General features: G+C 43.8%; 1 long non-coding RNA gene across 1 annotated transcript; it reads left to right on the top strand.

Annotated features, from left to right (window-relative positions):
- Window positions 1–11,049: 11,049 nt before the first annotated feature.
- Window positions 11,050–12,296, top strand: LOC146507547 (uncharacterized). Its single transcript, XR_014876724.1, has 2 exons — window positions 11,050–11,298; window positions 12,018–12,296. It is a non-coding gene; the product is annotated as an uncharacterized LOC146507547 (long non-coding RNA).
- The last annotated feature ends 831 nt before the right edge of the window (window positions 12,297–13,127 follow it).

Raw genomic sequence — 13,127 nt, 5'->3', positions numbered from 1 at the left:
ATAAGCTTAAAAACACTACAAAAGACCAAGGATAAAGGAGGATTAGAACTACCTAACTTTCAGCACTACTTCTTAGCCAACAGGCTTCAGTTTATCTCAGGATGGCTAAAACATACCCTTTTAGATGAACCTTGGCTAGATGTAGAACAAGCACTTTGCAATAATCTAGAGATTTCAGATCTACCATTTATCAGCTCAAACATCCAATGACATGAATGCTTCAAAAGCATCAACATCAGCTCTTCTCTGACAGCATGGTGGGAGTTTCTGAAGTTGACAGAGTCTTCATTAATCCCATGCAAACGTACACCTATCTGGAACAACCCTGACATATTACAAAACAATAATATGATAAACTTTTCAGATTGGAATGGTAAAGGAATCAAATATGTAGAACATATACTAGAAGGAACAGAATTTATTTCATTTGACAGACTAGTTACACAATATGGGATCAACAAGAAAAGATTTTTAGAATATCAACAAATTAAATCCATAATAAAAAATAAATTTAAACCGGGTCAAGTTGAACTACAAACACCACCAAGTGTGGTTCAATTTTTTACTCTTAAAACCCCCAAATTACTATCCAAAATATACAGAATGCTTTCTAAAACAGATGAATCAATATCACTTCCTATTGCAAAATGGGAAGCGGATTTATCAGTTAACTTAGACCAAAACTTCTGGTCTCAGATTTGCTTAAAAACCTTTCATCTAATCAGAAATCCCAGTCTTCAATTAATTCAATACAAAATACTACATAGAGTGCACTATACAGGTCATCGGATGTTCAAGATGGGCTTTGCATCTACCAACAACTGCTCACACTGCCAAACCAATTCACCGGACAATTATATCCATGCTCTTTGGTTCTGTCCACCAGTTCAGAAGTTTTGGCGCGAGATATGTGAAGACTTATCAAAGTGTCTGAAATGTAACATTCCAACTTCCCCCTTAGTGTGTTTGTTGGGCAGCTTAGATAATGTCACTTCAGAAAAGAATATAGCCCATATGGTTTTCACTGCCCTATGCATAGCCAAGAAAACAGTCCTCATGAACTGGAAAAATAAAAACAATCTTAATTCTAACCAATATAGAAATTATCTATTAGATTACATTAGTCTTGATACAGCCTCTGCCACCACATCAGATCAATCGCTCTGGGCTCCTCTGATCAGCTCCATCACCTAGTGGGGGTGGGGGGTCATATTTTGGTCTCGCCTTCACTGTTGTGATTGGTGTGGGGGTAGGGTCAGGCTTAGGGCGTCGGGGGGTTCCCCGGGAGCATCTTCCTTGGGGGGCTCAACCCAGGGTACCGGTCATGGCCAATTAGGGGCTCTGTTGGCTCTTAGGTGACGGTTTCCTCGTGGCTACGTGCAGCAGGGCTAGGGGAGGGTCTGTGCTGACGGACGGGGGTTACTGACCTGGTAGCCTGGCTGCCCCTGGGTGGGTCCGGGACGGGCGTGAGGTTCTGGGGGCGCTCCGGCTCTGGCCTGGGGCCCTGGCCGGGCCTAGGGGGCCTGGGTCCTGGTTGGTGTGTTGCCGGGGTTGTGGGCCGGTGGGTATATGGGGGCCCACCACTGGCGCAGGGTGCCGCCGGTGCGCCGAGCCACCTGGGGGGCTCTTCAACTGGTGGGGGGGGGGGGGGGGGTTGTCACATCTTGCAGGAGCTTTCCTCTCTCAGGAACTCTCTCTGCAAGAGGGGGAGATACAGGAGAGGTGGAGGAAGATCTCAGCCTGGGCGTCTATTGTCTTATGTAGTCTGGAAGATGAGTGGATGATGGGGTGGGTGCAGTTTTCTCTGTGGTGGGGTTGGGTGGACTGCCCCGGGCTCTGTGGGGCCGGGCGGCGCCGCTGCACTGGGCCCCGGTTCGGATGGGCCTGGGCCCCCCTTCCCTGGCGGGTCGTGGAGTATGGGGGTGCCTACTGGGGTCAGCGGGGGAGCTGGCCCCAGGGAGGGGTCACTTGCCCCTCCCTTCCTTCCCTCCCCATCTCCAGCTGCCTCCCTCTTCCCGCTCCACCACAACCACCCACACATGCAGGGCCTTGGAGTAGGGGTGTGTCACCAGGGTGCAGAGGAGGTAACCCCCCCCCCCTCTGTCCCCTTCTGGCTGCCTCTGCCTCAATTTTATCCCGCAACTTAGACATTCACATTACTCACACTCTCATTACACATACATATAGGATCTTGGGGGTGGGCACGCTACACGGAATCCCAATTACCATCAGGGTGTACACCTCACCCCTGGCGTCGTTGCCCACCTCTCAATTTTAAATACACGTAGACATTGAGGGCTAGCAGGAGGGACTATGCGCTTACCTGCTGCTCTCTGGCAGGTAGCTCCATGCCCTCCTGGGTTTTAAATGCACCTTAGAACACACATACATCAACACTACAATGAGCGGGTGGAGGGAGGTTAGGAGTCTTCTCTCACCCTCGTTCTCTGCGGTCTGCTGGAGCAGGGGGGCTAGGAGGAGGAGTTGGCCGTCCGACTGGGGTCCGGAATGTGGGGCCTCCCTGCTGCTGCGGAGTCGGGGCGGTCTGCTTCTCCCCACCGCAGGGAAAAGGGTAACACAACCTGGGTCTGGGTGCAGTTCCCCCCTCCAGGGGCAAGGGTACCTAGACCCGGTTCGTAGAGTACGCTTGGGGAGTGTGATTGTGTGTACAGCGTCTCTTTATGTCTGTCTCCACGTTGGTTGAGTGTGGAGTAAGTGCATATGAGAGCATGAGGGTGGGAATGGATGTTTGTATCTGTGTGTGCCTGTATGTCTGTGTCCATATGTCAGGTTAGGTATCAGACGCCACCTCTCTGAGGACAGCTCAGGCCCTCCAAGGTTTGGAGGCCTATCTCCCCCCACCACTTCCCCTGCCGGGGGCGGACTCCCTCAGACATCGGTGCGTTGGTGGTTCTTTGTGTCCGGGGGTGGGCGTCCGGGTACACACCGGCTCACTCCTTGGCGGCTGCTTATCAGGGCCTGGGGCCTGGGGCTCGCTTGGGCCACTTCGGAGGTGGGGTGCCCCCGGCCTCTCGGCCTGCGGCTCGGTCACTCAGGCACAGCTGGCTGCCGGCGGAGCTCACGGGCACGTCACTGCAACCCCCCCTGGCTTCTGCTCCGTGGCTGCTGGGTGACCCCTCATCTGGGACTCTCCTCAGCTCTTTCTGGGACAGTGGCACGGCTGCCCCTCTGTTGGTCTTCCTTGGTCTCTTGTGTTCTGGGGGCCTCTGGATGTCTGGAGTTTTGATCTCCTCCATACCTGCTTCATGCCCTGGAGGACGGGGCAGTGGCCCCCCCCACACCCTCTAGCAGATCATTACATGAGGGAACCTTTTAAGAAAACAAGCGCGTCCATGCTCACAGGTGTACACACGGGTGATCACACACACAAACTACACCCTTTTTGGCTCCTACCTCAATGCACACTGTGCTGTCGATCTTACGTGCTGCACAATAATGTTTAATATTTAGTATTTACTGTCATATTCCCATATATCATTGTGATGTTGTTTATTGTATTACTCTCGTTTTCTTCTGCTTGTTTTCTTTTTTCTTTCTCAACAGGTGATCCAGGTGATCGATATATGTATCTTTTTTTTTTCCTGCTTATTCTGTTGGTTTTTGTTTTTTGCCCTTCTCCCCCGTCCCTCTTCTCAACTGTTTTTCTTTCCCTCTTTCTTTCTCCCTTTTCTTTCTCCCAGTCAAGTCTGTCCCGTATTCAGCAAGTGAAAATAAAATAAAGAATAAAAGGTGAATCAAATGGACCATTACGGCAAAGCTGGGATGGTCAATTTGGTAAAGAAAATCCGTTGGGCATCTTTCTTCGCCTTTAGACAATAATTCTGATGGCAAAAGAGCCAAACGGGACAGGCAAAAAAAAAAAAAAAAAAAAAAAAAAAAAGTTTTTAATTAAATATTGATTAACTACAGTCACGACTTGCCTATGACAAAAGAGTCTGAGACACAGGATGAAGGCCAATAGATAACTAATTTATTTTAAAGACAAACAAGAGATAAAAAAGATACAATCATAATGCAACACCAAGGATGTGTATGTAAGAGGGTATAACAGTATAATTTTGTACATGATCAACAACACAGAGAAAATCGCTGATGAAGTTTGGGGACTTTGAGTTGGACGACACCAGCTTCCAACTATTGTGCCTCCATCCACCTGCTGCACTGCAGAAGCAGCTTATAGCGAGATACTTACTCCTGATGTCCCCACGATGTGTGCATGGGAGTTAGAGAAAGAGCATAAAAGCCAAGAACAAAGCACGCTACGAATGTGTGTGAAAGGATGAATGTGACTCGTAGTAAAAATGGAAGAAAACAAAGTACCAGCTCATTTAAATGAACCTTTGATTAACATTTAGTTATATAACAAATACAATTATAAACACAATTGTCACAGTTTTATGTTTTGTAATTATGTTTTATTTTATTTATACTTTTAAAAGTTTTTATATCACTTTAATTTCATTTAATTTCCAGAGAGGGTTCACTTGTTTCATTTTATTGTTATTTATCTTCTTTTAGTAGTATTATATGGAGGGCATCCAAACTGTTTGGAGTCCTGTGAAACCACCTTTTGTCTCGGTCCGTGGGAGCGTCTGGAGGTTTTCCATCTGTGGCTGCGGGTCCTCCCCTTTCGGGACCTCCAGCACCTCACCTGTATTCCATCTGCAAGCAATCAGCGGGAGAGCTACTTAAACCTGTGCAACCTGCCATTCCTCACAGTTAGTTATGCTGACTACAGCAGTAACTAGAGTGACCCTCTGAGACTCATAGTTGCTTCTATTCCTTGTGTCTGTGTTTAGAGGCGTTGCATTCCCTGGTTCAATCTCCCTGTCTGTCTGCCCTTCGACCTTCTCATTACACCTCAGGGCTCCCAAGGAAACTTCCACGGACCTCCCCTCCTCAGTGCTTACTAACTCGGACCTGTAAAGGAGAATCATTCAGCTGCTCACGGTTGTCAAGTTCCTGCCTCTCAGCCATACAATAACCCCCTCTCCGTCTGTTACAGAGTCCCTCCTGTTCCTCTGAGGCCTTTTCTGTGACAGCTCCTGCAACCTGATTTACTAGGACGCTCCCTTTCCATCCGTGTCTGAAGGCTTTGTCCGCTCTGTATTCTGTTATTCCTAAATAAATATCCTTGTAAATAAACTGGGGTGCAACAATAGTTACTCCGCGTGTGTTTGGTGTCTGTGTTTGGGTCCTTTCCTTGGGCCCAACCTCTGGTTCATGACACCTTATGCAACAATAACTTGGAGTAATTGTTTTCTGTATGACATCATCAGGTTTGGCCCACTTTTCTGTGGTTTGTGGACATTTATTTATGGACAGCTCTCTTAAAATCCTGCCTCAGCATTTCATTTTTTTTTTTTTTTAAAAAGAGACAAAAAAACCAAAACAAAAAACCAAAAACAAAAATAAACAACAGACAACACAACAGCCAGTGGCGTGTCTAGAAAATTTTTGTTGGGGGGGGCCAGGTAGGGGCACAGATTTGGAGAAGGGTGGCAGATGTAATTGGCAGATAATGTTAAAAAAAATTCTACCAACCGTTCACCATAATTCAATAACCCTATAAACCTAATAATGCCCTTTTAACTCTTATTAGAATGAGATTTTAACCACTACGGTGCAAAGTTTTTAGATACTGCGTTGATAAAGTACAAGAGATACAATCAGTCAGTGTTTATTCAGTCAAGGAGAGCAATATTTGCATAGTATTTTTACTGACATGTAGTGCACCAGACCAGCGGCTGCCTCGACTGAGTTATTTTTACAAATCGGCCAGCAATCTGGCCAATCCACCACCTCTCATTGTTCATGCCGTTACAAAAAAAAAAAAGTCATCATCCCACCGTGCAAATGTCCGATGGCTAGTCCAGCTATGTTAACTTGTTAATCTTTCCCCGAAAAACTGTTTTCTGCGGTGCCGTCTTTCATGCTTGGCTCTCCTACCTTTGCTAACATGATGCTCATAGTGCAGAAGCTGGTGCTGCATTCACTTACCCTCGGATATCTGAGCTTCACTGTAAACCATAATCGTACATTTGATATTTCATTCAATTTTATTGTTTTAACTTCGCGGTGGCACCTGGGGTGGCCAGTCTGGTTGGCGCTGGACACGCCACTGACAACAACAAGGGCTAAAACACACAAATAAGACAAAAGATTACACTGCATCGACAAAAGTACTACTTCAACACTGGCAATAAAAAGAAATAAAACTCTAAGGTGGAAGGCTGAGTTATTGTTGATCGATCAAACAGGACTTTGTTTTAATACATGGTCTAAAAATGGCTGCCACACATCAAAGAAATTACTACGTTTGTCCGCTAATGTGAACCTAATCCTCTCCATATGCAGTAGAGCAGTCAGTTCTGTCAGCCACATTTTGAATTGAGGTACAATATCCGACTTCCAGAGAGTCAAGATAATTTTCTTAGCAATTACCATTCCGAACAAAACGGTCGTTTGTGCAGCAGAGCTGAGGTGTAAGAGGGAAGAGGAAGATCCAAACAATGCAATTATTGGGTCCGGCTCTAATGTGCAATTATAGATACCAGAAAAACATTTAAAAATGTCCAACCAATAGTTATGCAATTTGGGACAAGTCCAAAATAAATGAGTGAGAGAGCCTTCTCCAAGTTTACAACGATCGCATATCGGACTGATAGAAGGGAAAATCCTGTGCAGTTTAGTTTTTGAATAATGAAGTCTGTGAAGCACTTTGAATTGAATTAACTGATACCTTGCATAGAATGGATCCTACACAGACTCCTCTCCCACACCTCATCTCCAATCAGCAAACCAAGCTCTTCCTCCCACACCATCTTCAAAAAGTCCGATTTAAAATTTAAATACTCAGAAAAGGCTTTCACAAAACCAGAAACCAACTTTTTAGAATGTAAAAATTGACCAGAAGAGATGGAAAATTAACAATACTCTGACGAACATCATTTCTTATCTGTAAATAATGAAAAAAATGTGACGCAGGGAGAGAGAACTTGTTCTGCAACTGAGTAAATGATGCAAACTATCTGTCAATATATAAATCTTTGAGAGTAATAAAACCTTTCTGCGTCCAGACCTCAAAAGAGGTGGAAATGCATGATTACAATATATTGGAGTATGGATCGAAGAGTCTGGTAGAGCACAACCTTTTTTGATCTGACTAAAGATTTTAACGCAGTTCGAAACTATAAAATTATGGACCTTGGTTCGCGGATTAGAGGATGAAAAAAGAAGAGCAGGGAGGGAACTATTCTCAACCCCCGTCACTCTCCTGCCTCAGCATTTCAGTCTAGACTTTGACTGAGCAGTCTAGCACCTTGATTCTTTTGCAGCCATTCGGGGCCGCTCTTTATTGAACATTTTATTATGACAGGACAGTAGGAAGTGGGCAGGGATGCTGGGAGACAGAGCGGGAGAACACACACAGTAACTCAGGATTGTAGTTTTTCACAGCACTGTATAGAACGCTGTCAAAACTTTCTTTTTGATGACTGTATTTTGTACTCAACACCTCAAAAGTCAAGGTGCGGCCTTTAAAAGGGGCCTTGAATAATTCATGATGGTACTGGACTTGTTCATGACGGCTCAAGGTTAAACTGTCCGTTGGTGAAATTGAATAGAGCAGAATTCCTGTTAATAGTAAAACCTTTTATTTTACTGCTCTGACACGCTGTGAAATGAGTTACAGGCCCAAAAGCACGCAAGGCTCATATGCAGTGAGCACACGTAGTGAATCATCTGCATTTGATAGATAAACAATCTTTTTCTGCCTGATGCAAGTCAGCCAAACACTAATGTTGGGCCAAATAAACAGCGACTCTCCCCGAGTGTTAATATCTTCTCAGGCAGTGAACTGCCAGCGTTACCTCATCACTACCACATCTCTGCTCAGCTTTGTGTTTGGTTTCTTAAATCTTATTCAGCTGACCCTGCGGCCTCTGTCGTTAAGTCTCTTTTTACACACAGTCAGTATGATAGATTTGTTTGTGGGCATTCATGGGGACATTCAAAATATGTGACAGTTTTTTGTTTTGAATCAGATTATGAGTTGCTAAGTGAGTTTTAAGCTGTCAGAAGTCTCAGAAAGATGACAGCCACTTGGCTAACTGCTTTCAACCCTATGAGATGTAAAGTGGTCATTTTGGATGGGAGGCCAGAATAAGCAACAGTGAGCTGACAGTAGAGCGATGGCTTATTTATCTAAGGCTTCACAATGAGCAGAAATGGAAATATCATGCTCTGACACTGTCTGCTTCCCCCGGAGAATACCTCCAACAGACATAATGGAAGGCTACGTTTTTCTAGAAAGAATTAACTAAATTCAGTCTCTGTTTTTTTGTTCCCTTGAAATAGCTGCTTGTATTCCTGTGGGAAACCTCAATAATCCCTGCTTGACTCCCAATCACTCAGCAGCCTGCAACTGGGAGTCAGCAGGCTGCACAGCTTTAACGTTGCTGATAATAACATCTATACATGACGCTCAGCTGCTTAGCACTGATGAATGGGTGAAGCCAGGCCGCGTTCTCCTGACCAGTTGCAAATCCCACTGTGTTCCTCGGCCGTGCGGCATCTCCTCATGAATAAATAGTGACTTTGCATCCTGGGCTCAGAGTGGCTTTTCTTGTTACCGCCGAAGAAGAGGAGGCTGAAAATTTCATGACTGCTAAATTATTCACGTTACTGTTGCATGACAAAAAAACACAGCAACATCCTGAAAATCAGAACGTATTAGACGAGAGAGATAAGTGCATTACTCAGAAATTACCTTCCAACAAACTAGATAATATGAGGTCAGTAAGCTTGTTGATACAAAAATGTGAAACTTTAGCGAAACAAATCCAAAATATAATAGGAGGAGTTGTTGTTAAAGCTCAGGATGGATTTGTTTGTGGGAGACGGAAGCACCAAACACAGTCAGGAACATTCCGATGCAGCATGTGTGTCTTTAAATGCTTTTGATAGGGTTACTCGACCGTGTTTGTTTAATGTGTCGGAAATGTTTGGATTTGGGGGAAAAATGCAGGAAATGGATTCATTTAAAACATAAAAGGCCAAGAGCAGAATTTTTAATGAACAAGAATACTTCACAACTAATAACTGTCCCCGAGGTCGTCCGCTCTCCCCACTGCTGTTGACATCGCCGAGTGAACGCCGCGCGGTGGCTGTGGAATCAAACACAGCTGTATAGAATACCAGCAGGACAGACTAAACATCAACTATCACTGTGGGCGATTTTAATTTTGAGATCACTTCCAGTTTTATTACTTTTCACATACAGTGAACAAAACTGAGTCAGTGATATTTTCTCTGAGTGACGATGAAAGACGGGACCTGACAAAGTGTTTCAGGTTAGTGTGTAAAATCATTCCCACATTTTTAGATACAAATTGTTCCAAAGATAAAATGATAATTATAGAGCCTGGTTGATGAAATCAGTCATTTACTTGATAGATGGCTCCTTCTGCTCATTTTAATAATTGGTAGAATCAATATTTTCAAAATGAATATGTCACAAAGACTACTTCATCTTTTCTCATTCCTCTGCCCCCCACAGTCATCCATCAAACTGCAGATCAGTCAGAAACATCTTAATTGTGGCATTCATGTGAAAAAAGGTTCATGTTTTAATTCTCTCCAGATTATATTCCTCACTGGGCACACTTCTGCTACTTCCTTTGTATTTACTCTCTGACATGGTAAAAAGAAAGTAAAAAACAGTTTAGTTGTCAAACATTAAGAGCTGTGACTCAGCCGGGCAATAGCCTCGTCCTGTCCTCCCTCTTCTTGCACTGGCTCTGGCTATTTCTCAGATGGCTGAGTCATCTTGCTCCTGAAAGAGCCTTCTGCTGGACACACCTGTTTCCCAGTTCCCGATCAAGCTCTTTTATTTAAGGACCAGTTCATCCATTCACTATTCAGCTACTCATTGTACTCACCTTGTTATTGGGTGAAGGCCATACGCATTCAGCCTATTGAGTTCCTGTTTCTTTATTCTTTGCTGCTTAACTACTCCCACAGCTTTTGTGCTATTTTTACCACTCAAATTTTAGACTTTACATCTGAAGCTATTTCTGCTAATGCCAGCTATATCTTCTGGTGCTCATAACCTTTATACTTTTTAAAATCTTATGATTTTTTTTTACATTTCATCTCATCATATCTGCTAAACCGTGGACTCCAGAGACATGAGCCTTGTGCCAATATATCTTCAGACACTCCTGACGCTCACGGTGAAAGTTTTTGATATCGTTTATCATTTTCCTATGAATTACGTTTGTTTCAGGATAGGAAATCTGTCCTTTCTTTCTCTTGTCATATCTCTCTGGGATGAGCAGGCGCCCTGAGAGCAGGCGGTTCAGGTTCAAATCCTATCTGTGGCTGTGGCCGCATGTCTTCTCCGCTCATGCTCCCTCTACATCCTTGACACTCTTCAGTGTCACATAAAGCATCTTCAGCAGACAGTTAAGCGTTTTCGGCAAATGATTCCTGCTACATGGCATTCACCCAACATTTTCCCAGGAAATGCAACTTTTTCTAGTCTCTTTTAGTTTTCCTCTCGGCGTGCTCTTGCTGGACTTGATCTTGGTGCTTTACAGCCCACGTGTTTGTAATAAATACTCTGAACTTTTCTTAGTCTGTGGTTCTGTGTTTGAGTCCACAGATTCTGTGATTCATGATAATGTGAGTCATACAGTCAGGGAAAAGCAGATGCTACTGCTAAACTTAGGGTGTCATAAGTCAAGCTCTATGACCAATCTCATGTATTTAATTCACTGAAGCTACAGAAAGGCTGTTTCACTGTGCTTGGAACAAAGATGTAAAATATTTTGGGATGAGGTCAATGTGACATGTAAGGATTATTTCAGAATACATGCCTCTAGACCAGGGGTGTCGAACTCCAGTCCTCGAGGGCCGGTGTCCTGCAAGTTTTAGATCTCACCCTGGATCAGCACTCCTGAAACAAATGATGAGTTATCTCATCTAAAACCTGCAGGACACCGGCCCTCGAGGCCTGGAGTTGGACACCTGTGGTCTAGACCCTCTGTCACAGTCTGGCTGGGGCAGACTGTATGTGTTTGCAAAAGAGGACTCAAACGCAGACCAAAAACTGAACGTGGCGTGGATTTAACAAAAAACAAGCTGTTTATTGAGGCTAGCAAAAAAGGTACAAACAAAAGGGCATTGGTGAAACTAAACAATAACCTAAACTGGGTGAACTAAAACTAAACATGAAAAAACCTTAAACATGGTGAACTGACATGGATACCTGAAGTTGTGACATGGGCTGTATCCCAATTCAGGGTCTGCAGCCTTAAAGTACGCAGCCTCAACGATCCTCAAGAGCCGCGTACTTAAAGACCGCTAAGGCTGGAAGTGCGAGGCTTGTGAAATGGGACGGTCTAGCCTCCTTGCGCTGCACAGGTTGCCTAGCAACCATGATACTAACAGCTGGAAACGTTTCATACAGCTTTGTTTGACAGAAATGAAGGAGAAAATCCTTTGTTCATTTGTTTGTTTCTACATGAGCTTTGATCATTCTCTGTAAGATTAAGCTCAGCTATTGAACGGCGTATATTTTAAAGTAAAGGCTTTAAAACCAAGTTAGTACAAACGTCACTAATGTCACATAACTTTGCCGACATGTAGCCAACAGTAATGTTTTAATGTTCTTCGTTATTAAACATTTGCACATAAATAAGTGACATAATATTCAGTACTTACTTAAAGTTTACTCTTCGGCGCCCCTCATCCGCCGTTTTTTTCCGGCAAAATTATCCACACCCACCGTCACACTATGCATTCTGGGATATGTTGGGCCACGAAGTCTACACCGCCACGTCCTTAAAATTCAGGGAAATGAAGGACGCATTTGAGGGACGCATTTCGAGCAGCCTTCGAATTGGGACAGCCTTCGTCGCATCGCTGTGACGTAATCGGCCTTAAAATGCGGCCTTTAAGGCTGCAGACCCTGAATTGGGATACAGCCACAGATGAGCAGACGACCTGACAAAGAATGACTGAAAGCACATGGACTAAATATACACAGGAGGATAATGAGGGAAGTGGGAGCAACAGAAACAGCTGACACACATGAACATAACGACGTCACAAGGATAGTGTAACACTAAAAACATTGAACATAGGAACACAGGACCCCTTCAAAATAAAACTGAAAATATAATGAGACGCAGACATGAAACACACGAAGGGCAAGGGAGACTTCACAGGGGTTGAAAACACAAGGGGGAGCTAATAAGCAAATGAACATAGGAAACCTAATAAGCTTAAACATAAACTATAAACATCAAAAGAACTAAAACTCAAAACACTGGGTCATAAGACCCAGGATCGTGACACCCACAGCTGTTTCTAGTTGGTTATAAAGAAACAAAAAATTGGAAATTTGGGTAAAAATGTGCTTCTTTTTTATGTCTGTAGTTTTTATTGCAAAAAATATGACTAAATAGATGAGTGGATAATTGATGGGAGAAAAAGGGACATGAAAATACCTGAATTATCATAATTTTCTCTGTGGGCCTGGTATCTGAGGATAATGGACTTTCACAGTAGATCACTGGAGAACAGATGGCTAAAATACAACGACTGCATCCACGGTAGCCACTGTATGTCTGAACTCAGCCTTTCTGTGGAAAATGGATGATTGCAAATTGAAAAAAAAAAGAGATTGTCACACATGAAACACTTGAATGAAGTCTGAATAAACATTTACCTCCAGCACCACATCCAGAACTAAAACTTCACAGTCACTGTCACTCCATGTGAAACTGCTCATTTGAGCATTTTCTGATGGATGCTTGCTGACTGGAAATCATTTGTCAGCGTGCCATCTCTCCCCGCGTAAGTGGCCGGCTTCATCCATTAAATTTAAATGATCGTCTTAAGTCAGCTTACTTTATCCACTGACAGGTGATGTGAATAACACTGAACGGGACTAAAACGAGGTCGATGCAGGTCTAACGGAGCAAAAACTGAGTGGGTCACCCTGTACTGAACATAAAAGCTCCAAATGGAAGTCATCCTAATCATTTTGTGTTTTTGATTATATTCTTTCCTTCTTTATCCAAAGCTTCTGTTGGGAT

The sequence above is a fragment of the Neolamprologus multifasciatus genome, chromosome 11 (genome assembly GCF_963576455.1).
Source record: "Neolamprologus multifasciatus chromosome 11, fNeoMul1.2, whole genome shotgun sequence".
Classification (NCBI taxonomy): domain Eukaryota; kingdom Metazoa; phylum Chordata; class Actinopteri; order Cichliformes; family Cichlidae; genus Neolamprologus; species Neolamprologus multifasciatus.
Note: the sequence above shows the minus strand (reverse complement) of the source record. Positions and strands in the feature narration are given on the sequence as shown.